The sequence below is a fragment of the Saimiri boliviensis genome, chromosome 4, assembly GCF_048565385.1.
Source record: "Saimiri boliviensis isolate mSaiBol1 chromosome 4, mSaiBol1.pri, whole genome shotgun sequence".
In the NCBI taxonomy this organism is placed as follows: domain Eukaryota; kingdom Metazoa; phylum Chordata; class Mammalia; order Primates; family Cebidae; genus Saimiri; species Saimiri boliviensis.
Genome location: NC_133452.1, coordinates 165,227,762 through 165,253,932, shown reverse-complemented (window position 1 = coordinate 165,253,932; position 26,171 = coordinate 165,227,762). Strand labels below are relative to the sequence as shown.

General features: G+C 42.5%; 5 non-coding genes across 5 annotated transcripts; 3 read left to right on the top strand and 2 right to left on the bottom strand.

The window, feature by feature from the left end:
• Positions 1-2,019: 2,019 nt before the first annotated feature.
• On the bottom strand, positions 2,020-2,092 carry TRNAT-CGU (transfer RNA threonine (anticodon CGU)). The gene has a single exon. It is a non-coding gene; the product is annotated as a tRNA-Thr (tRNA).
• Positions 2,093-7,663: 5,571 nt separating this feature from the next.
• Positions 7,664-7,770, top strand: TRNAL-CAA (transfer RNA leucine (anticodon CAA)). The gene is made up of 2 exons: positions 7,664-7,701; positions 7,725-7,770. It is a non-coding gene; the product is annotated as a tRNA-Leu (tRNA).
• Positions 7,771-11,193: 3,423 nt separating this feature from the next.
• Positions 11,194-11,300, bottom strand: LOC120361173 (U6 spliceosomal RNA). The gene has a single exon (XR_005577522.1). It is a non-coding gene; the product is annotated as a U6 spliceosomal RNA (small nuclear RNA).
• Positions 11,301-14,970: 3,670 nt separating this feature from the next.
• Positions 14,971-15,042, top strand: TRNAM-CAU (transfer RNA methionine (anticodon CAU)). The gene has a single exon. It is a non-coding gene; the product is annotated as a tRNA-Met (tRNA).
• A 918-nt stretch (positions 15,043-15,960) lies between these two features.
• TRNAK-UUU (transfer RNA lysine (anticodon UUU)) lies at positions 15,961-16,033 on the top strand. Its single transcript has one exon. It is a non-coding gene; the product is annotated as a tRNA-Lys (tRNA).
• The last annotated feature ends 10,138 nt before the right edge of the window (positions 16,034-26,171 follow it).

The following is a 26,171-nucleotide window of genomic DNA, read 5'->3' as shown; positions in this document are numbered from 1 at the left end:
GAACCTGAGAGGTGGAGGTTGCAGTGAGCCGAGATTGTGCCACTGCACTCCAGCCTGGGTAATAGAGCAAGACTTCATCTCCAAAAAATAAAAATAAAAAAAAGAAAAGAAAAAATACATTATTATTTACTAGATATTATGCAGATATAATAAAGGTGTGCAATAGTGCTATGAAAAAGCACCTCGCACCTAGATTGAGGGCAAAGTGATACATTACTTGAATTCTGAAAAGGTAGGACTTAGCTAGAAGAAGAGATGAAGGTATTATTGTGTGGAGAGAAAACAGTATCTATGAAGTCATGGAAACAAAGTACGTTGCGGGCTTTCAGAAAGGAATAATAGTCCTAAACTGTTAGCAACTAAAAGCTGTTCTGGCCAAATTTAGTGGAAATGAATACTCTGTGCCTGTCCTGATTCTTAAGCCATTTAAAGCGGATTTTCCAAACTTAGTACAACGAAAAGTGTTGGATTATTTCAAGAATCCAAATTACCATTTTGAGAAGTCCATTTGTGGCTTGTGGACATCATGATATTATTCAGTATTTAGAACAAATGTGGTGGAGGGAAACTCCATCATTTTAGTCTCTGATAGAGATTATTGGTTTTAACAATTTATGTAAGCCACTCAGATGTTATCTTTGGATGTTTAATTTTGCAGACAGCTCAATTTATGCCTCAATTTTGAGGTATCAACTGAGACCGGGTGGATTGGTTACTTTTCATTTAGGTAGACTCTTTATCAGGGCTTACTGTGTGGGTTTCTTTGTTCTTCTATATTTGCTGACTTTGGTTTCCTGGCCTTCAGGTACATTTTCTACCTCCTGCAGTATTTACAAAATCGTTACATCCTGGCTGTCTCTTTTCTTTTCTTCTCTTTTCTTTTTTTTCCTTTCTTTCAATAGGGTCTCAGCTCTGTCTCCCAGAGGCGTGATCATAGCTCACTGCAACCTTGAACTCCTGGACTAAAGTGATTCTCCTGCCTCACTTGGAATTACAAGCTTGAGCCTTGCGGTACCCAGCCTGGTTGTATTTAGCTAAGTGTGCTTCATTCAAGAAACCGTTACTTAGCAGGGACTAGGGTTCATACTCTGCAAAGCTCTGAGATATGATATTAAATAAGGCATGATGCCTGTCATCAGGGGTGCTTACAGTCCATTAAATTAGCATCACAAAATCACTAATTATATTATTCGTTTCTTTAGGCCCATAATGGCTAAATTAGTGAGGACTCCTTAGGTTGCAGGTGACTGAGATTCCATACAAATAAGTTTATCAGAAAGAGGTATTTGTTAGCTGGTTTATATTGCCACTAACTGTTGTATTGGTAGATCTTCAAAGATCCCTACAGCTGAATTTCTTGTATCATCAACAGTTCAGAGAGCACAGCAATTTCATTTCCAACTGTTATGAGGAATTTTAATTTTAGAATTCCTTACTTTTGGTGATAATATTGGTGCTGTGCATTTATTTTTGGTTTTCAGTAGGATGCATTGAAGCCAGCTTGCTTCTGCCGTTTTTGGAACCAGAAGTGTATTTCTAGCATTCCCTGCTTTTGCTAGCAGTACAATCCTGCACTCTGAGAAGGTGGGCTGACATGGTTGCTTATCAATTTGAATAATTTCCAGTTTTAGGTTTTGGCATCTAATAAACACACACTCTTGGCTGGCTCGGTGGCTCTCGCTTGTAGTCCCAGCACTTCGGGAGGGCGAGGTGGGCGGATCACTTGAGATCAAGCGTTCCAGACCAGCCTGACCAACATGGCGAAATCGGTCTGTACCCCAAAATACAAAAATTAGCTGGGCGTGGTAGTGCACGCCTGTAGTCCCATATACTTGGGAGGCTGAGGCAGGAGAAAAATCGATTGAACCCGGGAGGTGGAGGTTACAGTGAGCCGAGATGGCATCACTGCACTCCAGCCTGGGTGACAGAGTGAGACTTCGTCTGGAAAAAATATAAAAACAAAGACACCAAATTTACACACTTTGGAAGCAACCACCAGAAGTCATGGGTCAGCCTGCTAGGCCCTAGTGAGATTTGAACTCACGACCCCTGGTTTACGAGACCAGTGCTCTAACCCCTGAGCTACAGGGCCACGATGAGTTAGGGTTATTTCCGGTGGCTAAAGCTGTCGTCACCGTCCACTCAGTTTTGTTGTTTGGTTTATATTGATTTCTAGAATATTTGATTTTTCATTTTCCTCCCTTTTCCGATTTTCTGGCGTATGGTCAAACAAAATACATCCCTGCATTCCCTAATAATTTTAGCATCCCCTCCAGTTAGCGTTTGGCCATTCGTAGCCACGCCCCCTTGTCTGCAGTACTTTCGCGCTGGTTAACGCCCAGATATTCTGGACTTCAGTTCTCAGGCCTTGGGGGGAAAAGTGTCTTCTTCTGTCTCAAACTCGCCCACATCGTAAATCAGAAGAGCTGCCCTGACAGGTGAGGGCGAGGCCGTCTGGAGGGGGCGGTGAGTGGAAGCCCCTCGGGGGACGGAAGCTGGGGAGGGGCTCCGCCTCCAAGTCTGGCCTTGAAGGGGCTTCGTCCTGCGCGTCCCCCCGGGGCGCAGATCCTGGGATCCTGGCCGGGCTTCTCATTCTGCACTGAGCGACGCTGAAATCGCTGCGGCAAAGAAGCCGGAAAACGGTTCCCTCCCCGAGAGGGGCGTGGGAAAAGCTGCCTGAGGACTCGGCTGGGACGGGCAGACCCGGGCGGAGAGGTGAACCAGGCCACCAATCCCAGGCCTCCTGTCCCAGGTCGGGGCCCTGCGCTGGTAAAGAAACAGTATTCCCTGGGAAAAAAAAGAAACAACGACAAAAAGAGTTCTCAGCGACTGACAAATACAAGTAACATCAAAACGACTCGGAAGAACACGAGGGCCGCTGGTTGGGGAGCGGGGAATGGGGCTCTCTGCCAGCCCCACCGCCAGGACGCAGCCCTCCCTGCCAGGAGACCGGCTGTGAAATGCAGCCAGCCCTCCGCAGGCCTCACAGGGTAACAGGCACACATTCCACACCCCACCTCCGTTCCCCAAAGTCCCATACCGGCCAAGTAATGCCCCTGTGACCTGAAGGGGCATAAACGCAAGCGAGAGGAAAACAAAACAAGAAATGGGGGGCATATGAATGCGGCTGAGAGAGAGGAAGGGAGAGAACGGAGGCTCCAGCTGGTCGCTGTTCTCCATCCCGAACTTCTTAGAATCAAAGGTTCGCCTCCCAGAGGAGCCGTTGTTTGTTCAGATTCTCCAAAACCCTAAACTTGCCTGGGTAGAGGGGACCCTTCTCTTGAAGTTGCTTGTCTTCCCCCTCGTACCAGAAAAGAGGGGGATGCAGGTCCGAGAAGCGTCTTGAAGTCCCAACAGGCCTGCGCGTGGCACTTTTTCAGAATATCATTTCACGTTTAGGTACAGTGTTCGCCTCCTGATTTCTAGTGCCTGAAGAAATGTACGACCTCAGTGAAACAGGTCTGTGATGTTCAGAGGAATCACTTGAGCCTAACTTTTTTTTTGGTGTGTTATTTTTTTAGTGCTCTTAAGTTATCTCAGTGGGCTCTGTCCTTGTCTGCTGAGATTAAGACCTCTGATTCTTAAATGTGTTCATTCAGTACAGTATTCACTAACGCATGAGCAATCATTGTGGGAAAGGTACTACGGATGTCACTTCTTTAACTCAAGGAGTACACAGAGTTATGAGTAGGCAGGATGGGCAATCAGATCTCTACTGCATAAGGCATTTGTGGCACAGCGCTCACCCTGCAAACACGCTGTAATATCGCAAGTGCTTTGGCCTCTATGAGAGGACTCTATGCAAGGACTGCAATTCTGTAAAAGTACCAGCCCCGATATCTCTTACTTCCCACTTCATTTCCCACAGGTCAGCAGAGGCTTGCGCTAGGGAACTGAAATGGAAGGCGTCTGGAGCAAAAAGGTAAAACAGACCTTCAGTTCTTGGCAAAATGAGGTATGGCCTCTTTCACACAGCCTTTCTCAACTTGGGCGCCTTCAGAATTCAAGAAGACTCCTAAGTTGGGGGATGGAGGGAAGAGGGCAGTGGTGAGAAATGAGACGTAAAGGAACAATAATAACGATGAAAGGGAGAATGCGGAAGCGCAGGAGTTAGGCGTGGGTGGCAGCCTGCTCCTATACACGCTTCTCTACCGGCTTGCTTAGCAACGTTCCCCAAGATGCCCTGACTCTACTGCCATCTCTCAGGCTCCAGTCTCTGCTTCTGAATCTGGATTTTAGAAAATAGGTAATGGTCCACCTTTCAACTCGTGAACACCACACCATATACTATTCATTATATATTATATGCTATATATCAGTATATGTAGGTACATATATATGTTTGTGTATACATATATATCACATATGGAGCTTGTGCCAGAAGGCAAATCAACTATATTACTAAGTATCTTTAGTTCCGTTGACCGATTAACTGATTGTAGGAAGAGTTCCTCGGTGAAGGCAGCAGTGCATTTAATTCCAGTTCGGTGCAAGCTTATCTTACTGTACCATACGCATATGGAATATCATACAGCTCTTACAGGTTGTCAAAAGAAACCTGCATTTAATAATACAGAGAAAGGGCCAGGCACGGTGGCTCACACCTGTAATATCAGTTCTTTGGGAAGCCGAGGTGGGCAGATCACGAGGTCAGGAGTTCAAGACCAGCCTGACTAACATGGTGAAAACCTGTCTCTACTGAAAATACAGAAATTAGCCGGGCATGGTGGTGTGTGTGTAATCCCAGCTACTCGGGAGGCTGAAGCAAGAGAATTGCTTGAACCTGGGAGGTGGGGGTCGCAGTGAGCCAAGATCACCCCTCTGCATTCCAGCCTAGGCAATAGAGCGAGACTCTTCAAATTTATGTCCCATCCGTTTAGGCCCTTACAGTTGAAGTACAGAAATTCAGTGGCATTCCTTTCTACCAGAATTTTAAGTTGTTTCTTTCACAGTTCAATCCTAGAAAAATAATTGCAACAAGGTTCTTTCTTTTCTTTCTTTCTTTTTTATGATTTCATTTTCAGTCATAGAAACATATTTTTCAGTCATAAAAGGTACATTTATCTTTTGAAATAGCTGTTGCCTCCCACAATGGGTAATATTTTGCAGAAAAGCATCTGAGAGCTTTAGGAAGAGGAGAGACAGGATTATCACTACAGAGCACGTGTCCCTGCAGGGCAGAAGACAGTGATGTTTACTGAACTGTGTAACCGAGTAAGAGATGTAAGGAGGACTTCCGGTGGTGAATCACAGTTGCGGCAGGTTGAGGAGAAGGGGGAATGCCTAGAAACCCAGGTAAAGAACAGCCCCACTCTCTTGCTATGACTTCCTCTTGTCCAGAGCGGTGGGGATGGCCTTTCACCCACTGAGAGTTCCCACTGGCCCTGGGGCAGTATCAAGCTGGAGCTGCTGTATCAGGACTTAAGTCACAAAGAGCAAAGTGACCCCACAGGGTCAGGACCGTAGGCAGAATAGGGGCAGGAGGCCTGGGTCAGAGGGAGAGGGCAGGGCCCAGTGCGGGGAGTTACTTGAGGAAGGGGAGAGGGAAAGTCATCTCTACGTCTTGTTCCCCCCTCCCATCTTGGTCTGCAGTACTGTAAGAATTACTCAGTTCTGCGCTAACACTTGTACTTTTCTACCATTACATTCTGTAATCGGCGAATGCAGAGCTCCTGGTCAGGCAAATTCCAGAGATAACGTTTGCCGCTGGATCATGTATACTTTTGAGCTGTCTGTTGTAGTGTCAGGATGGCAGAGTGGTCTAAGGTGCTGGACTCAAGCTACCGCTTCCCCTGTTCCGGTCTTCTGGTCTCCCCATGGAGGTGCGGGTTCGAATCCCGCTTCTGGCACAGTATGACTTCCTGTTTGCTCTTCCCTACCAGATTTGTACCAAAAGTTTCGCCAAGGCATGCCCACAATAGTTCAGCCATTTCCACCCCCAAGATTTCCCGCCCCAGGAGATGTTCACCAAACAGTGTCCCCGCAAAGAGAGGCATCTCTCTCACATCAAACCAATCGACAAATGAAGCCCCTGACTTACAGAATCTTAGATTTTTGGAGTATTGACATGGCATGAGTTTTCTTCCTGTATAACTTTTCAATGATTACCCAGTAATTCCACTTCTAGGAATCCACCTCAGTGAAATTCCAGCTCAGCTCCATGATTGTCTTGCCTAGTACAGTGCCTGTGGCATTTCGAGGTAACAGGTTGTTAGAAGCAACCCAGATGGCCATCAGGCATACTGTCTGGGATTTTCACATTATGCAGCGGCCGCAAGTGACCAAGCAGGTGGCAAGATGGGTGGATTTTTCAAACTGTGTTGAGTAGAAGAAAAGAGATTATGATTTAAATCACACAAATCAGCAATGTATTTTTCAAGGATAGTTTATTTTCTAAAGAATAATTTTGGTTGGGTGCTGTGGCCCACACCTGTAATCCCATCACTTTTGGAGGCCGAGGTGGGCAGATTGCTTGAGGTCAGGAGTTTGAGACCGGCCTGGCCAATACAGTGAAACTCATTTCTATCAAAGTACAAAGATTAGCTGGCCGTGGTGGCACGTGCCTGTAGTACCAGCACGTTTGCAGGCCTATGCTGGCGGATCACTTGAGGTCAGGAGTTTGAGACCAGCCTGGCCAACATGGGGAAACCCTGTCTCTACTAAAAATACAAAAAAAAAAAAAAAAAAAAAAGAAAAGAAAAAAAAATCAGCCAGGTGTGGTGGTGCTTAAACCCAGGAGGCAGAGGTTGCAGTGAGCTGAGGTTGCACCATTGCACTCCAGCCTATGTAACAGAGTGAGACTCTGTCACAATAATAATAATATAATAATAATAATTTTAAATGTTTTAGAGAGGGGGTCTGTTATGTTGGGAGAGAGGAGAGGGCTATATGGTGAGCTTGACAGAGAAAAGCAACAGAACAGTAAAGGAAGCAGAGAGAGAAAAACACAAAGATTTTATTGACCAATAGCAAAAACAAGCCATGGACAGCTAAGTTTGATGAATTTACCTCTCCGAACTTGAAGCCTCTTCTTGCTCTCTTCCCTGCCTTCATGATTGATTCCACCTTTTACACTCTTATTCTCACCACTGCAGAGTCACAAGAACTTACCACTCTTTTTTGCTCTAGGATCCTCTTAATATTATAAAATTATTAATTATTTTTCTCCATTCTCCACCTTCGTCTTTTCCAACCATTCTTTTGAATTCGGACAGTTCATCTATCTGTTACTGATTTTATTTCTGCTTGAAAGAATTCACAGTAAATTTTGAGCTAGATGGGGAAACCAGAAAAGTAATAATAAAAATCATGTCTGACTTCTGTTTCTCTCCACAAAGCACCTACTCTGGATGCTGAATCTGAGCTCTGAGAATCCCTCTGGCCAGGAAACTGTTAGGGAGTTTAGAAGACACTTAGGAAGCACTCTTCCAAATATTTGCCACTTTCCCTATTATTTCATTTCTGACTTACCCTGAAAGATAGCAACATAAGACATTTTGATAATGCTATTTGTAGCATCATTTGGAATACCACGGGGCAAAAGAATAAATACCGTTCCGAAAACTGGAAGCATAGGCCACCCATCCGGATCTTTTCCTCCTCTGTCGAGCCCGCATCTGGTAACTACGAGTTATATAATAAAACTTAAGAGCTCACAGCGTGTGTCAGGATGGCCGAGTGGTCTAAGGCGCCAGACTCAAGTTGCAACTTCCCAGGTGCGGGGATTCTGGTCTCCGAATGGAGGCGTGGGTTCGAATCCCACTTCTGACATAAGGTTTTTTTGCCCCTTTAATCCTAGTGTGAAAACACTCATTAGGGGGCCAGGCGCGGTGGTTTACTCCGGTAATGTCGGCACTTGAGGTAATGTCAGCGGATCACCTGAAGTCAGGAGTTCGCGACCAGCCTGGGCAGCATGCTGAAACCCCGTCTCTGCTAAAAATGCAAGATCCCAGCTACTCCAGAGGCTGACGCAGGAGAATTGCTTAAACCTGGGAGGTGGAGGTAGCAGTGAGCCAAGATCGTGCCATTGCACTGCAGCCTGGGAGACAGAGCGAGACTCCGTCTCAAAAAGCCGCACACTCCTAGGATTAGAGGGCTGAGCAGGGAGGATTGTTTGAGCCCAGGAGTTCGACCCCGTCTCTACAAAAAATGAGCGGGGCGTGGTGGCGCGCACCTGTAGTTCCAGCTCCCTGGGAGGCAGAGGTGGGAGAAAGGCTTGATTTTGAGCCCAGAAATGCGAAGCTGCCGTGAGCTGTATGATCGCGCCACTGCACTCCACCCAGGGCGACAGCGCGAGATCGTGTTTAAAACAAACAAAAACAGTAGTAAAGGTAATAAAGTTAAAAAAAAAAAATTAGCCAGGTGTGGTGGTGCTTAAATCCAGGAGGCAGAGGTTGCAGTGAGCTGAGATCGCGCCACTGCACTCCAGCCTATGTAACAGAGTGAGACTCGGTCACAATAATAATAATAACAACAATTTTAAATGTTTTCGCGAGGGAGTCTGTTAGGAGAGAGGAGAGGGCTATATGGTGAGCTTGACAGAGAAAAGCAACAAAACAGTAAAGGAAACAGAGAGAGAAAAAGAGAAAGATTTTACTGACCAATAGCAAAAACGAGCCATGGACAGCTATAATGGTATAATAATACAAAATGGTATAGATTTTGCCAAAACCATTTTGCACCGACCACCCTTCAGGAGTTTTCCCCAGTGCTCCCTCCCACATTTTAACTTAACCAGCCCGTGAGCAGGACTAACATATTCTCTGTGCAACCATCTTAATGGTTTCTGTAAGGCTACACAGAACAGTCTCTGTTTCCTCTGCGCACAGTCATCTCGTTTTCTTCCTCAAGGTCAAACCACAGCCACCTCTTTTTCTCCCCTCTCTTCTCCTTCCTCCTTTCTTCTTTCTGTGTTTCCCCGTTCTTCCTTTCCCTCGCTTATCTAACCCCCCTTTGATTCTTTCTGTGTGTCCTGGGAGAAGGGATGTAAAGTGAGATACACATGTAGGTTATTACGGGACACCTGTAAGAGAAATTCGTCTTGATTTAAAACTCTACCGAGTATATATACTTGCATTATTCTGACTGTTCTGTAAGTTAGCTTCTACCACAACAGAGCTTAGCCTAGTGAATAGAAAGTCAAAGGTGCAGAGGTCTAAAAAAATCTGATTATTTGCTAGAGGGTCTGCCAGACAATGCCAAGCACTTCACTGAAAGGAAGGACTCAGTAATTTCTGTTGTCGATGTTTAAGTCTGACAATTCTTTCTGACACATATCACACCTTATATAAGTTGCTTTGAAGTAAACAAGAGGGTGTTAAAGGAGACGGGTTCTTTTTGTTGTTGTTCGTTTTGAGGTTATTTAATTCTGACCTTGGTCTTCAGTTTGCCCATTTATACAACTAGGTGTGTATGTATTTAATTTTATTGTTGTGGTGAGGTGGAACATTTTAAATCTTTTATGCTTTCCTTGGTTTACAGTCTTTCCAATGAACTCTTCTTAGATTTCCAACATGAATAAAAATGAATGCATTATACTTTTGTTCTGAACCTTTCTTCTGTATCTCCCTACTTGATTATTTTTATTTAAAATATTGGATGTATGTAGTGTGAAGGGACTCCAAAATCAGCAAGGTCCAAATAAGGTGTTTTTTAGGCTCAATACAATGTGCCAATCAGTTGACATGCTCAAAATGTAGCAGACCAGAAATACTGTCAAGGTTATTAAAGACCCCATAATTGCCAGTGTGGGGCTCGGGCCTGTAGTCCCAGCACTTCGGGAGGCTGAGATGGGCAAATCACGAGGTCAGGAGTTTGAGACTAGCCTGGTCAACATGGTGAAACCCCATCTCTACTAAAAGTACAAAAAATTAGCTGGGTGTGGTGGCACATGCCTGAAGTCCCAGCTACTCGGGAGGCTGAGGCAGGAGAATCACTTGAACCCGGGAGGCAGAGGTTGCGGTGAGCCAAGATCATGCCATAGCATTCTAAACTGGGCAACAGAATAAGACTCCGTCTCTGAAAACAAACAAGCAAAAAACCCAGCACAATTTGATTAATGTAACTAACTCCGTATTAGTCTCTTCAGGGAAATTTTTGAAGCTTTCACTTGTAAAGATGTCTTTTAGGATAAGAGCAGTAACTGTACATTTTCTATGAACTCCATCTATGCACTTGAAAGAAGACATTTTAAGAGCTCCTGAAGCGACCCTTTAGACCATAAAAAAGGTAGTTTGTGATGGCAGCTGTCTGTGCAAAAGTCACGTAATTGTCTCTTAAGCTAGAGGTTAATGGAATAAAAACTCTGATGCCCATTGGCACCCCGATCCTATGAATTCAGTTTGTCTGGGAGGTAGAAGCCTACAAAAATTAGTATAGTCAGTCCTCCCCATCTGTAGGTTCCCAGCTGTTGATTAAACCAACATGGATGATCAAAAAAACCATTTTTTTAAAAAAGGATGGTTGCATCTGTACTGAACCTTACAGATTCTTTTCTTTCTTTCTTTCTTTCTTTTTTTTTTTTTTTTTTTTGAGAGAGAGTCTCACTCTGTCACCAGGTGCCAGGCTGGAGTGCAGTGGCACAATCTTGGCTCACTGCAATTACCACCTCCTGGGTTCAAGCAGTTCTCCTGCCTCAGCCTCCTGAGTAGCTGTGACTACAGGCGCTCGCCACCACACCCAGCTAATTTTTGAATTTTAGTAGAGACGGGGTTTCACCATGTTGGCTATTGATGGTCTTGGTCTTTTGACCTCGTGATCTGCCTGTCTCAGCCTCCCAAAGTGTTGGGATTACAGGCGTGAGCCACGGCACCTGGCCTCTACAGATTCTTATATTCTTGTCATTATTCCCTAATCAATACAGCATAGCAATTATTTACATAGCATGTACATTGTATTAAGCATTATAAGTCATTTAGAGATGATTTAAAATCTACAGGAGGATGTGCATAGGTCATATGCAAATACTGTAAAATACCCTGTTCTACATGAGGAACTTGAGCATTGATGGATTTTGGTGTCCGCAGGGGTTCCTAGAACCAGTCTCCCACAGATACCAAGGTACAGCTCTATTTTTAAAGAACCTGAAGTATGATTCTAATGTGCAAAGTGTGAGAATCACTGTTGTAGGCCATTTCTGTATCATTGGGATTTTGTGTGTGATTTTTCTGTATCACTGGTTTTGTGATGATTTTTTAAAATGTGGAATGCTTCACGAATTTGCGTGTCATCCTTGCACAGGGGCCATGCTAATCTGCCCTGTATCATTCCAACGTCTGTATATATGCTGCCAAAGTGAGCACAACCCTAATTGCTGCTTGCATATGTCGTGGACCGTCCGGGACGGGTAGGCACGTCTGCCCGGGGGTCTCTCGACCTGCAAGAGGGTCCCAATACCTGGAAGAGGGAGTGCGCCTGGAAAATTAATAAAGAAGGGAGTGCGCCTGGAAAATTAATAAAGACAGAGAGAGACAAAGTGAGGCATCCGGAGGGCTGATAGGCTGTGCCTAAATAGCAAATTTTATCTTTCAAAGGCCAGGAATAAATACACTTTCTTGGCTTTGGTTTACATCATAGTAAGAGGAATGCAAATGTATGCCTCACATGGCCTATACAATAGAGAAGTCAGATATGCGATCAATGGTTGTAAAAAGTAACAAAATTTTCTACAATCACAAAGTTTGTTTGCATCCAAACATTATTCACAAAGCTTGTTTATATCCAAACATTATTCAAAGCTTGTTTATATCCAAACATTATTCCTCCTGGCTGCAGGTATCTCTGGTTTGACCTTGTTTTAGAACTGAGATGTGAAAAGTTTTTTTGGTTTTGCTCATCAGAATATCCTTTAATCAGATTCTCCTTTGTCTACTCCTGACTCAACTTAACTCAACTTTCCCATTCAGGAATCTGAGTCAGGAATCAAAGCCATCCCTTATGGTGACATCTTGCTTTGCAAATATCGACAGTTAAACCATTATCTAGGGTACAAGGCAGTTAGGTAAGTAAAGATTAAAACTTATTCTTAAAGTCATAAAAAGGTTAAAAGCAGGAACTGGTTGCTGGTAGGGGGTTACTCGGTCTGGCAGCAACGCATAATTTTAGGCCCAAACGATATTGTGGTTGATATTAGAAACTGATCATTCATCTTTCAGTTCCTATATTTCCAGATAGCTCGACTGCCTCCAGTAGGAAACTGTGTTTGGGATCAAACTCACCATATAGTGAGACTCACGCCTTTTAGGGGTCTCACACGGGAGTGTTCCCCACATGCATACTTAGAGGTTTTCATTATTGTTTAAACCAAAGCCAATATTTATAGTGCAAAGGAAACTCCTGATCATATAGGATAAATCATATTTAACACTACCCTCTAACAACAATTAAAGTAATTGTGTTTCTCCTTCAGATCAAGAATCCTAAAATGTATAGTGAAGATAGTATTTCAAATCTTATAAAAATATGGGTATTTTCACTGGCATCTTTCATAACTCACATTTATTAAATTATGTGTTATTTATATATAAAAGCAAAATACATGTGTTGTGTTAAGGAAAACATTATTCATGGCAATCGTTAAAGACAGTAAAGAAAACTTTCTTAAAGGGGGATTTTGCAGTAGGTGAGAGACACTGGGCTCAATGTTGAATACAACAAGGAAAAGTGGGAGTTGATAGCCAAAGATGGGGGTGGGGAGCAGAGATGAGGTCTGTGGACGGAAAATTACTGAAAGGAAACAGCACAGGTAAGAGGCTTCTGGCAAAACTGAACGAGTAGGATTCTTGAAGGCAGGCCAGGGTGATGACATGACTGCGGAATGATGGAGGATGAGGAACCTAATCACATAATACAGGATGGAGGATTCTGGCTAAACTGACTTAGCACCATTATTGTTAAAAGTGGGCAATGCAGAGTGACAAACATGTAAGTCCAAAAGTCAGGGCTTAGTTGACAAGAGCCTTCAGAGGAACCTGACTAGGGTTTGGTCATGAAGAGAATCTTTGTCACTGTTCAAAAAAATACCCGATAAGTAATTAAATTATTAGAGGTTAGTTGATATATTATCTAAGTGTGTTAGTGAGTTAAATGGTTTAGCATCTTTTCTGACTTGAGTTTTATAAAATTTAGATAAAGTAAAAATAGAAACAGCAGTGTTAAGCATTGGGGTTTACAAAATGAAGCCTCCAAATTCTCCCCTGGAGGACTCCCACCTCCATCTTTAAGAATCCAGGGTCGGCCGGGCGCGGTGGCTCACGCCTGTAATCCCAGCACTATGGGAAGTTGAGGCAGGTGGATCACCTTAGGTCGTGTGTTCGAGACCAGCCTGGCCAACGCGGCAAAACCCCATCTCTTAACAAAAAAGAAAGAAAGAAAGAAAGAAAGGATCCAGGGTCCGATTTTTCAATTGTGAGAATAAGATAGTAAAGAAGGCTGAGGGGAGCCCAGCAAAGAGAACCAAACACCACTGAAATTTGGGGAGCAGGACCAGCTATGTAAGTTGAAGTACCCCGTGAAAAATGAAAATGAGGGAGCCCTTATTCAAAAAGCAGGGGGCAATGCTGTTATAATTATGAAAACATAGGGATATGGGTGTGAGTTACAGGCTCTCTCCCACCAAGATTCCCTCCCAACTCACCTGGGCGCTGCCAGCCTGTGTCAGGAATGAGAGCCATTATGCCACACCCCAGAAACCCCGGGGTTAGGCTGCAGGCTCTTCATCTCTCTTCTGTAGACTCCCTAGGGGGCTTAACTGCTGGAAGCAGGTGGGGAAGAGGAGTCGGGAAAGAGACTGCGGAAGGGTGTCGGTTAGCAGGGCAAATTAGCTGCTGAAAACTCGTCCAGGGGAAGCAGAACTCCCGGGAAGAACTTCTGGGAGCCAACTGACCCCATGCCTAAGCGTGCTGCCTTGTCCTGTTGGCTCTTACTTACAAAACACACAAATTTAAGGATAAAGCTATTGAGAGCTTCAAGAGAGCCATTGCAAAACATTAAACCCCAAGAGTAGGGCTGAGTGTGTGCAGGTGTGCTCGGGGGTGGTAGTAGGTTGTGTGACCCCATAGAGCTCAGGCCCATGAAGCCCACCCCTTTGGGGAGCTTAAATGACCCTCCGAATCTTTAGAAGGGCTTTGCGCAATCCCTTGTCTGGAAGATCCCAACAGGGTCCGAAGGTCCAGTGGGCAACACACACACGCTCTTCTCGTCACTAGGAATACCCTTTACAATCTTTGTGAAGACGTTTCGTTGTGTGGGGGACACAGAGAACGGAATCTTCTCCGAGGGGCCCTGTCGTCTCCACGCCTCCCTCAATTCTGCGAGCAACGATTTTCACAGGTGCACGCGTTTCCTTCTCCTCCTCCCTTCGCTGCATCTTCAGCTTCTCCTCGGCCTCTCGCACCCGGCGGAGGACGGTGCCCCTGCCCTGTGCTCAGCCTGACCGGGGACACGGAGGCGTCCATGTGCTCCTAACGCAGACAGCGCTTGCACTGCGGAAGCGCAAGAAACAGACCAACCCTGAGTTCTAAATCCAGCCCTAGAAATCAGTGTCTGAGAGCCTCGCGGGTCGAATCTCAAGTTCCTGAGAAAGGATCTCCATCTGCTTTCCTTCTTTTCTTTTCTTTTTTTTTTAAAATTGATTTATTTATTGCATTTTAGGTTTTGGGGTACATGTGAAGAACACGCAAGATTGTTGTACAGGTGCACACATGGCAGAGTGATTTGCTGCCTTCCTCCCCTTTACCTGTATCTGGTATTTCTCCGCATGCTGTCTCTCCCCAACTCCCCACCCCCGGTTTCTTAAGTTGTAAAGGCGCGGACGACAAGTTGTAGGTGGCAGTTTTGGGAAGGAAACGGGAGACAACCCGAGGGTGAAAGGCAGAGACTAGAGAAGATGAACGGAGAAACATTGCCCGGCTGGAGAGCCGTGTTGGGAGATGTATAAGTCAGTCGGAGATACGGAACGTCCTCCCCAGAGGCAGCAGAGTGGCGCAGCGGAAGCGTGCTGGGCCCATAACCCAGAGGTCGATGGATCGAAACCATCCTCTGCTAACTGCTTGTTTTTCCTCCACATTGCTGGATCTTGCACTGGTCAGAGGTGCTTAAACACCTGTCTTGAATGCATGAAGACCTACTGTGACTGAGGGAGTAAACTCTGTGTTAACTGCCTGGTCCTTTCTGAAACCTAGTGGTTCCACTTTTAAAGAACTGACGCATAGGCGGAGAATTAGTGAATCTGCAAGTGGGAGGTCTGAGAAAAGAGGTGATAAAGGAGCAGAGACGGGTGTGGAGAAGCGGGGAAAGGAGACTGAGGACGAGCTGAAGAAAAAGAGAGCGAAAAATGAAGACTAGGTTGGGTGTCCTGGAAAAAGATATTACGCAAATCTTGGAGACGTGGGTTTTGAAGGAGGTAATTTCCCAGACAGAAGCGGGTGTCACATGTTGGTTCCTCTGGCATTATGATTCCAGGATACCCATTTCTAAAAGAGTTAGGAAACACCAGAGGAAACAAATGGGAATTGAACTATTTCTCTTGGGCCGTAACTTTAATCTTTCGTTACCCAAATGTTTGATTCCTCTGGTTTCTTCCCACTTACTGGCGTCGTTGTTGAAATGCGTATCGTTTCGGTAAGCGGATGAAGGAGCCTGAGCGTCCGCTCTAAAGCAGCTTTTATCCACAGGAACGATCCTAAGGGCTCCTGTTAGCGATCATGAGCTGCGGATATATTCACTACCGAAGGGGTCACTACTCTGAGTTTGATTTTCTTCGTTGTTTGTCCTGTAATAAATGCTACACAATAGTTATCTATTTAACGCATAAACCGTTTGAGGGTTAAATGCTCAATATCATAAAGCTTGGCTGCAGTGCTGAGGCGCGGGTATAAGACCAGAACGCTTGAAGACCCCACTAATTACCGAAATCATGAGCCTTATTAACACTTCTTGGTCAACGACAAGCTGGTTGTCGAAGCCTGGATAGCTCAGTCGGTAGAGCATCAGACTTTTAATCTGAGGGTCCAGGGTTCAAGTCCCTGTTCAGGCGACTGCTGATGGTTTTACTTTAGTCAGATCTAAATAACAGACCATTTGGGAACATCTTGTGAGGAGGGGGACGTATCGCAAAGGCCAAGGCAGACAAAGGCAGAGCTTTTTTTTTTTTTTTTTTTAATCAAATTATCCTTTCTGTACATCAACTAAAACATATCCCCAAGTTTTCAAGAGAAGTGGAAAAGGATATCATATAAAAATAATAAACTGGTGATGGAATGCCTGGGAAATAAAACTCCCTTGAAATGGTTCATGAATCCAGGCATCGCGGGAGCAGCTTGGACATTCTCGCTTAAAATGCAAAATCTTCCATAGCAGTGACCTTTGCATAGTCTGTTTCTGTGTTCCCTGGAGTTTAGACCAGCTCTTCCTACACAGAAAATCTGACCACTTCGCAACAGTTCCCATTTGAAAAACGCATTTCCAAACACTTTTTGAAATTGTGTTTACATGATCTCTGTCATTATCCTGGGATTTGGATTACAGTTAAGGACGCTGATCATGGGCTTCTAGTGCATGGCTTCTGGGGCGGTGTGCTAAACCATGCCACTTCGAAACAGAGGTACTAAGAGTTCAACATTGTTGATAGTTCGTCTTGTCCCTTTTGTCTTGAACCTGACAATATTCAGTCCAAACACTGCATTGGAGTCCATTTGTAAGGTCTCATCCTTTCTTTCTTTGGTTATATGATTTATTTGAAATAATTAGGTTTATTTTGACTCTTTCCTCTGACTTATTTTGTTTTATTTTTTGAGATGCAGTTTCACTCTTGTCGCCCAGGCTGGAATGCAATGGCATGATCTGGGCTCCCTGCAACCTCTACCTCCCAGGTTTAAGTAATTCTCCTGTCTCGGCCTCCCAAGTAGCTGGGATTACAGACACCGACCACCATACCAGGCTAATTTTTGCATTTTTAGTAGAGACAGGGTTTCACTATGTTGGCCAGGCTGGTTTTGAACTCCTGACCTCAGGTGATCTGCATGCCTAGGCCTCCCAGAGTGCTGGGATTACAGGCATGAGCCACCGCGCCCGGCCTGTTTTATTTTTCTTTTCTTTTTTTTTTTTTTTTTTTTTTTGAGACGGAGTTTCGCTCTCGTTACCCAGGCTGGAGTGCAATGGCGCGATCTCGGCTCACCGCAACCTCCGCCTCCTGGGTTCAGGCAATTCTCCTGCCTCAGCCTCCTGAGTAGCTGGGATTACAGGCACACGCCACCATGCCCAGCTAACTTTTTGTATTTTTAGTAGAGATGGGGTTTCACCATGTTGACCAGGACGGTCTCGATCTCTCGACCTCGTGATCCACCCGCCTCGGCCTCCCAAAGTGCTGGGATTACAGGCTTGAGCCACCGCGCCCGGCCTCTGTTTTATTTTTCATACATATGTAAAACATAACATCATTTTAAAAGTTAGAATTATGCAAAAGCGATAATGTTCAAAGAAATATCACTCCCTTTCATTGCTTTTTTTTTTCTTTCCTTTTTCAACTCATTCCCGTCTACCCCCTATAGGTGATCCATTTTACCCGTTTCTTTTTTATCCTTCCTGAACCTCCTTTTGAATAAGCAGGTACATACATAAACTTTTTTAAAATGTCCTCTTCTTTCTCACACTAAAGCTATTATACTATAGATACTGATCTGCTTTACTTTTTTTTGTTTAGCAATATATCTTAGAAATCTCTCCACATCAGTTCATAGAGATCTTCCTCATTCTTTTGTACAGCTGCATAAGTACTCCACTATGTGGAAGTAATAATCTAACCATTCTTTTATGCTCGAGCATTTAGGTTGCTTAAAAAATTTTGCGATTACAAACAATGCTGCAATAAATAAATATGCTTATGTATATTTTTATTTTTTTGGATGTAGCTTTTCAGGGTAAATTGTTAGATTTGGGATTGTTGGGCGAAATGATTAACGCATATATAATTTTGTTAGAGATAGTCAAATTCTGCTTCAGAAGGATTGTATTGATATCAATATGCATTCCTACCAGAAATAAGTAACACTACCTGTTCCCTGTACGCCTTGACATACTTTTAAAATTTTTACCAATCTGGTAACACAGAAATAGTATCTTCATATAGTTTCAATTTGCAATTCTTTATTACAGAGTTTGAACATATTTTCATATGTGCAAGTATGTGTACATATATATATATATGTTTTTGATTATCTGTTAATGTTTTTTGCCCATTTTACTATAAAGTTTTGGCTCTTTTATTCCATTGTTGAAAAATGTTTCTGTATTATTAACTCTTTGTCTGTGATGCACATCACAATTAGTCCCCTGGCCCCCACTCCCACCATTTGTTAACTCTCTTTAGAGTTTGCTTATCATGTTTTTGTACCATGCTTTTAGGTACTTAAAGATATTAAATTTTCTTTTACTGTATCTACAGCTTAAGTTATCATTAGAAAATTCTTCCTATATCCAGCTTACAAGGGAATTCACACATGACTCTTTTTAATACTTGTAGGCTTTCAATGTTTGCACCTAGGTGACTGATCCATTTGGAATTTATTCTTGCATAAAGAATGAGGTCTGAATTCATTTCACTCTTTCTAATTGGCTAAAGAGCTGTTCCTGAAGTACTTGTCAAAAAGTCTGTCTTTGCACCTGTGGGTTGAAATACATGCTTTATCAAATATTAAATATCCATATGTGATTTGGTTTACTTCTGGACTTTGTATTCCATTATTGGACTGTTTGCCTATTCACTTGTGAATACTATAGTGCTTTAAATATAGATACATGAAGAGTGTATTGTAATAGCGGACAGGGCCCCCCCTCTCCACAGTAGCAAGGCTCCATTCTCACAGCTTCCAGGAGCGTTGACTGCTAAAGTGTCACATCACCTCTAGGAACAGCGCCCTGCTAAAGATTATACACTCTCAGGACTAAACTGTCTTTCTGGGGCAAACAGAATCCAGTGACCACATTTTGCTTCAGTTTGGGACGGTTCTGGAGGGCATCCTACCAGAGCTCCGTGGCTGGGTGAAGCCTCTGCTGCCACTGCTCTGCGCCTTCCCTTTTCCTCTCTCCAGCTCTGCTTTTCTCTCATTCTTACAGATGTTCTTCTGTGGGCTCTGTAACACATTTTGTGCACAAAACCTCTATTTCAGAGAATTTGTTTCTTTGGAACCCAAACTAAGTCACTGTGAAACAGGGTCTTGGTTTTAATAGTATTTCCTTTTTATTGGAAGAGGTATTGTTTCCTTTTTATTAAGTCTGTACGTTTTCCTCTGATTACTGCTTTAGTGTTTTCCTATGGAGTCTACTACATGATATTTTCATTGCCTTTGTTTTATAGAAACTTTATGCTTTTTGTCGATACGGTCCCTTTCACCCCAGTTTTTAAAAGAAAGTTTTATAGTGTTCAGAGGGCCAGAAAATGTTGTTTTCTATTATTTCTACATTTCAGAATAGGTTGAGGATTTTTTCGTGGGGTAAAAGCAGCTAATACATGAACAATGTTTATATACCGTGGGACATTTTCTCATTTCAGGGTACAGCTTCAAAATCTTTGCATTAGGCCTTTCACACATCAACCAATGAGCATCTGAGTTGTCTCCAGGTATATTGAATATTGTTAACACTTCTGTGAGCACTTGTGTGCATGCGGCGTGGTACAGAGTTACGAGTATTTCTTGCGTGCATGTTCCTTGAAGACAAATTGTTAATTTGTTAGATTTTGTAAATGCTTAACTTTTTGAGATAATGACAAACCATTTTCCAAGGTTGTAAAAATGGATGCCCCTATTGACAAGGTGTTAGGGATACTACAATCTGTCCAAATTGTCAACTCCTGTTATTTTTGCACATTTCATTTTAATCCGATCAAGTGGAGGTAAATGGTATCTTGTTGTAGTCATGGTTTGCGTTCTTTTATCACAACGAGGTTGCACATATCTACATATGTTTGGATTTATACATTTGATTTTTCTTCTAAATGTCAGTTTATCTATTTGATTGTTTCATTAATATAGTCGAGTTATTGATATGTGGGAGTCTTGCTACATTTTTAAAATCTTCCTCCTTATCTAATCCCTTGCAATTCAATTCTCTCAATGCAGTTTAATCTTTCTCATTGTAACTTGTGTTTTCAATTTAATCTGTAATTTTTTTCAGCTAAGAAAAATTATTACTTTCATAAATATCAAGGTTTTCTTAAACCTGGAGCATTTTTGTGTCTTGTTCAAGCAGTCTTTCCAGTCTTTACTTGTTCCAATAGATATTCTCATGTATGTGGTAACCACTGCCTCTTGCTTCTCATATTCTGTCTTCACCCTTCTCCTGCACCTTTTTCCCACATCAAAGAGGCTGAACTTAGACTGCATTTCCCAAGCCTACTTCACATCTGTCTGCAGCTCAGTTTAGTCAACAAAATGCGCTGGTGGGTGATAGGAGAGTAAAAGAAATAAAAAAGCCAGAAAATTTCTCCCACTGTCTGCCTGCTTTGGGCACCATCTATGGGAACAGCTGCCCGTGCTCCTTCCCTTAGCTCTCGTGGGACAGGACAGAGCTAGTATGATTAAACCTTAAGCCAGATCGTTTCAATTCCTAGGCTCTAATAGTCTGTCTCTTTCAGAAAGTGGGATGGTACTTGCTTCTCTTTTCTGGGGGAGTTTAATGATCTCTTAATTAATGCAGAAAGCATTAATTTTTGAATGTGAGTTAAACATTAGTAAAAAAAAAAAAAAAAAAAGAGGTAAACTTCACTGAGCTGTTTGTGCTCAGACTTAGTCATCACCCATGCGCCTTTGTGCTCTACATCTCAATATTGTTGTGAACTGCGTTTCCCAAACTCACTTGTTAACTGACTTCTGGCTGGACTTCACCAACGTTAGGCATTGATGGAGATGAAAGGAAAGAAGGAAAAGTGGAAACAGCATATTACCCATCCCCCCCCGGGCCTCGGCTACATCTCCCTGTGTCAGGTGCCTAAGGGTCAGCCTGCTGTGGCTTCGGGTTCTCCCAGGCAGCGGAGGCTCTCGGTCTTTAGTAACTTCCGTCCTTGCTAATGTCTGTTCCATCTGTCATATCAATTTCTCTATCTCTAATGTAGCCAATTTACTATATTAAATGCCTCCATTTTATTACCTAACTAGTGTATACAAGGTCCTTACTGATTTGTATAAACACTACAAAGAATTGTAAAGTTTGTTTTTAACATTTATGTTCTTGATCTTCGCGGTGTTAATCTTTACTCAATTTCACATTTCCCCTTTACAGGAACATTATATTCCTGGCTTCATTTATTAAATAGCCTCAACTCTCCTCTGATCTGGCATACCCCTCTGTCAATATACCAGTTTATATGCTTATTGGGTTTTTTAAATGAGCTCTCTTTCATATTTTGTCAATTCAAGATTTTATACCAGTACCTGTTTTAATACATGAATTTCTGGAATATCTAATAAGTCCTGCAAGTTTTTTGGTGATTATCTTCTTATTTTTTGGCAAGCATTCTTACTATTATAGTTCCTATGCACTTCCATATAATTTTACAAGTTTATCCAGTCCTTGAAAAAGTGCTTTTGGAATTAATGTTGAAATTACACTGAATCAATAGGTCAGTTTGGGAAGAAATGATATAGTTGAGTTATTACGTCTTCCTATGAAGACTATGAACATGACATATTTCTCCACTTATTTAGGTATTCAGTTTCTATTTTGAAAATAAGCTACTTTGTCTTTCTACCTCTTCTGATATTTTTAGAAAGTTTGTAGTCTTTATCTATTAGTTATCTTCATCATTACATTATTATTTAGGAGTTTGGTTCTTGTATTTCTTTAGACAATCTCTTTGTGTTCTTAGTTTGAACAATAACACTGTGAAATTGCATATTCTTCCTTCCCACTTCCCTTCCCTCTCACCCACGACTAATTTTAATCAGTAGTTTTTAGCTCTTAATGTTTAACGCAGTTAATTAAGCTCATGTATATAACACTTCTTCGTTCTTAGTTGTAGGGGATTAAATAATGTTGCCCCCAAATTTGTGTCCATCCAGAACCTCAGAATGTGACTTTATTTGAAAACAGGGTCTTTGCTGATATAATTAGTTAAGAAGTAGGTCATACTGGATTAGGGTGAGCCTTAAAGCCAATGCCTGATGTCTTTATAAGAAGAGAAGGCATACAGATACACAGAGAAAAGGCGGCCACGTAACAACAGAGACACAGATTGGAATTACAGCTACAACCCAAAGTACACAGGAGGTTGCCCAGAGCCACCAGAAGCTAGGAAGAGGCAAGGAAATGTTCTTCCCTGGAGCCTTCAGAGAGAGGGTGACTCCAGTCCCTTTGATTTCACACTCCTAGACAACGGAACTGAGAGCACATTTTTATTGTTTGAAGCCACCCAGTTTGTGACAACGTGCTATGGCAGTGCCAGGAAACTTAATGAGATTTCTCTCAGTACACATATTCAGGTTTCTGATGGACATGAGGTTGCCTTTAATTGCCTGCTACCTCAAATTGCTACAATGAATATCTTCTTTCTGTGAATCCACTTACCGAGCTCAGCTGGAATTTCACTGAGGCACGTTTCTAGGAATGGCATGTCTACTATTAAAAGGCTATGCAAAAATAAACACGCATTTAATGTCAACACCGCAAAATCTAAAGCCTAGACTTTAAGATCTTTCCTTTATGAAATGTAGAAATTCACATATTTACAATTTTTATTATGGTGAACAGAAATAGAGGAAGAGCATCTAACTCACATTGGTCTGAGAAATGTGGGGGGGGTCGGTGACCTTGAGGTAAACCTCTAATGATGAAAGTTGAGTTGAAGAAGGAAGAAGGCTATTTTAGGTTTCCTGTACTCCTTACTATTAACGAACACTTCTTTGCCATTCATGACCTAGAGCTATTTTTCAGTAAGGTCATAATCTTTTGCAGGGCTGCTGTCATTATGGCAGTAATAACCTTCTGAGAACCAGGAAATTCAAATCCCTCTCCTGATACTCTGCTAATGTCTCCCGGGTTTGCTGAGCCTGCCCTTTGGGCCTCTTCCCAGAGATGGTTTCTTTCACTTGGCCCAGCTCTACTCTGCCGTTCTTTTGATGCCATGCTTCTTAGCCTGGTGGCAGCGGTGAGCGGTGAGGAGATCTCTCATGCTCTCAGGAAGCCTCGGACTTAGCACTGTGGACTGGGGTATGGGGCCACTGACCTTTGAATTCGGAGTTTCCTGCGCCTCCTGTAGATGCAGTGCCAGGACAAGAGCACATTCCTGTCCCTCCTTGTGGATGGTAAGGGAGAGATGCTCCTGGTCCATTTGCTTAACCCCCGATTGAAGTGAGCCTGCGACAACAGTGCCCTGTAAATTAATGGCTTCTTTTCCTTCTTCCTTCCTTCCTTCCTTCCTTTCTTTTTCTTTTTCTCTCTTCTTTGTTTCTCTTTCTTTCTTTTTCTTTCTTTTTCTTTTCTTTTTCTTCTTTCTCTCTCTCTTTCTTTTTTTGATATAGAGTCTCCAGTGAATTCACTGATCTTTGTCTGATTCGTCTGGTCTGCTCTTAATCTGCCCTCAACTGAATTTTTCACTTCACCTGTAGTACTCAGTTCTGTGATTTCTGTTTGATACTGTTAACGTTTTCTGTCTGTTCGCTGAAATTCGTAGGTGTTCTTGAGTTGCTTTCCTCTCCTCAGTGAGCATCTTTATGATAATTATTCTGAATTCTCTGACAGATAAATTTTAAACCTTTACTTCACTTGGATTGGTCCCCAGAGATTTATCTTGGTTTTAATTTGAAATATATTTCCCTATTTCTCCCCCACATGGGTAGGCTTTATAGAAGTTACGGCATTTGGTATAGGGACTAACTTTTCCCAGGAAGAATGGGCACAGCTGATTTATCACTTAGGTAGACCAGAGAAAATGCCCGTGCAGTGCCAAGCTCTGGCTCAGGTTTAGGAGAGCTTTCATCTGCCCCATTAGTGCCTCAGCTTTTCCTCCCCATTTGACATAGATGTTTACTCAGTTGTACAATGGGTAGGAGTCTGTTGACTGGATTCTGAATTTCTCTAAGATGAAAATGATCTGTGAATAGATGTTTATTTAGTGTGTCTGTGGGTGGAGGCAGAGTCAGGAGTCTCCTATTCTACCATATTGCTGATGTCATCCACTACAAATGTCAAACTCACCATAAATACAGAATTCCAAAAGGGATAGCTTACACTATCTCACAGCGGGTCTCCCCTTTGCAAAGGGAGAGGAAGGGAGTAGGGGAAAACTATGTAAGAGGGCAAAGAAGGAAAAGGAGGGCCCGCAGATTGGCTTCGACCCATAAGAGAAAGTCTACCTTAAATACGAAATTGTAGAAAAGGACCATCATAAGTACTTAAAAGAGGCAGGACCCAAAGCAAAAATAACTTAAAGTAAAAAACTAAAAAGGTGTCTTGAAATACCATTGCTTCTTCAAAAGAGGTTAAAAGAAGGAGTTTTGCTCCTTTTCTAGGAAGTAGGAGATGAAAGGAGTGGAAAGAGTTGGCGTCCTGCAATACAACAGCAACAAAAAACAGTAGGACGTAAAACACCTCACCTCACTACCAAATCTTATCATCCCTTTTAAAAACTACACTTTCGTACAATAAAAAATGCACCACAAGGGAGTTCCTTTAGTAGGAGTGTTAGCCCTGTTTAGAAGACTGCCATTTATACAGCACAGTTTGGTGATAAGATATTTCTACATGTTATATCATTTGCTTTTTTTAAAAAATTATAGTCCTACTAGTCTTCCTTAACATATGAGGAAACTGAGTCTTCAAGGGGCAAAATGGCTTGCCCACGGTGACAAGGCCAGTAACGGCAGAGCCAGCACCAAAGCCCGTGTCCTCTGGCTCCCTGACTGTCTTAAGTGTGTCCTCCGATGCATCCATCGTATCCACAAGAAATCACTTTTGTTTAAAGGTAGAGATCATGGCCGGGCGCGGTGGCTCAAGCCTGTAATCCCAGCACTTTGGGAGGCCAAGGCAGGTGGATCACAAGGTCAAGAGATCGAGACCATCCTGGTCAACATGGTGAAACCCCGTCTCTACTAAAAATACAAAAAAAATTAGCTGGGCATGGTGGCACGTGCCTGTAATCCCAGCTACTCAGGAGGCTGAGGCAGGAAAATTGCCTGAACCCAGGAGGCGGAGGTTGCGGTGAGCCGAGATCGAGCCATTGCACTCCAGCCTGGGTAACAAGAGCGAAACTCCATCTCAAAAAAATAAAAATATGGCTCAAGCCTGTAATCCCAGCACTTTGGGAGGCCGAGGCGGGTGGATCACGAGGTCGAGAGATCAAGACCATCCTGGTCAACATGGTGAAACCCCGTCTCTACTAAAAATACAAAAAACTAGCTGGGCGTGGTGGCGCGTGCCTGTAATCCCAGCTACTTAGGAGGCTGAGGCAGGAGAATTGCCTGAGCCCAGGAGGCGGAGGTTGCGGTGAGCCAAGATCGCGCCATTGCACTCCAGCCTGGGTAACAAGAACGAAACTCCGTCTCAAAAAAAAAAAATAAATAAATAAATAAATAAATAAATAAATAAATAAATAAATAAAAAAAATAAAAAAATAAAAATAAGCAAAATAAAACAAAATAAAATAAAATAAAATAAAGGTAGAGATCATGTCCTAGGGATCTTTCTATTCCCATAGAACATCAGTGATTTGCACGTGAGAAGCAATAAAAATACTTGTTGAATTGAATTACATTAAAATGTAATGTAAAACTTATTTAGAGAATTTTCAGTGGAATGTGAGGGAGGAAGGCATGTGGAAGTGGGTTAATTCATTTAAACATGAGAGACATATTGAACATGTGAAATAGAAACAGTGAGCATCGAGAAGTAAAATAAGATTGTATTTAACAATATGTGATTTGGATACAGATGGCATGGTCTTGAATCATGGCTTTAACACTTCATAATTCTATAATTTCTGACAAGTCATGTTTTCTCATCTGCAAAATAGAAATAATAAAAACATTCAACTTGTAAAAAATGTATGAATAAATAGAAAAGGAAAGAAAAACAGTTTGTATTTAAATCGTTCTCTGAATATATATATATATATATATATATATATATATATATATATATATATATTTTTTTTTTTTTTTTTTTTTTTTTTTTTTTTTTTTTGA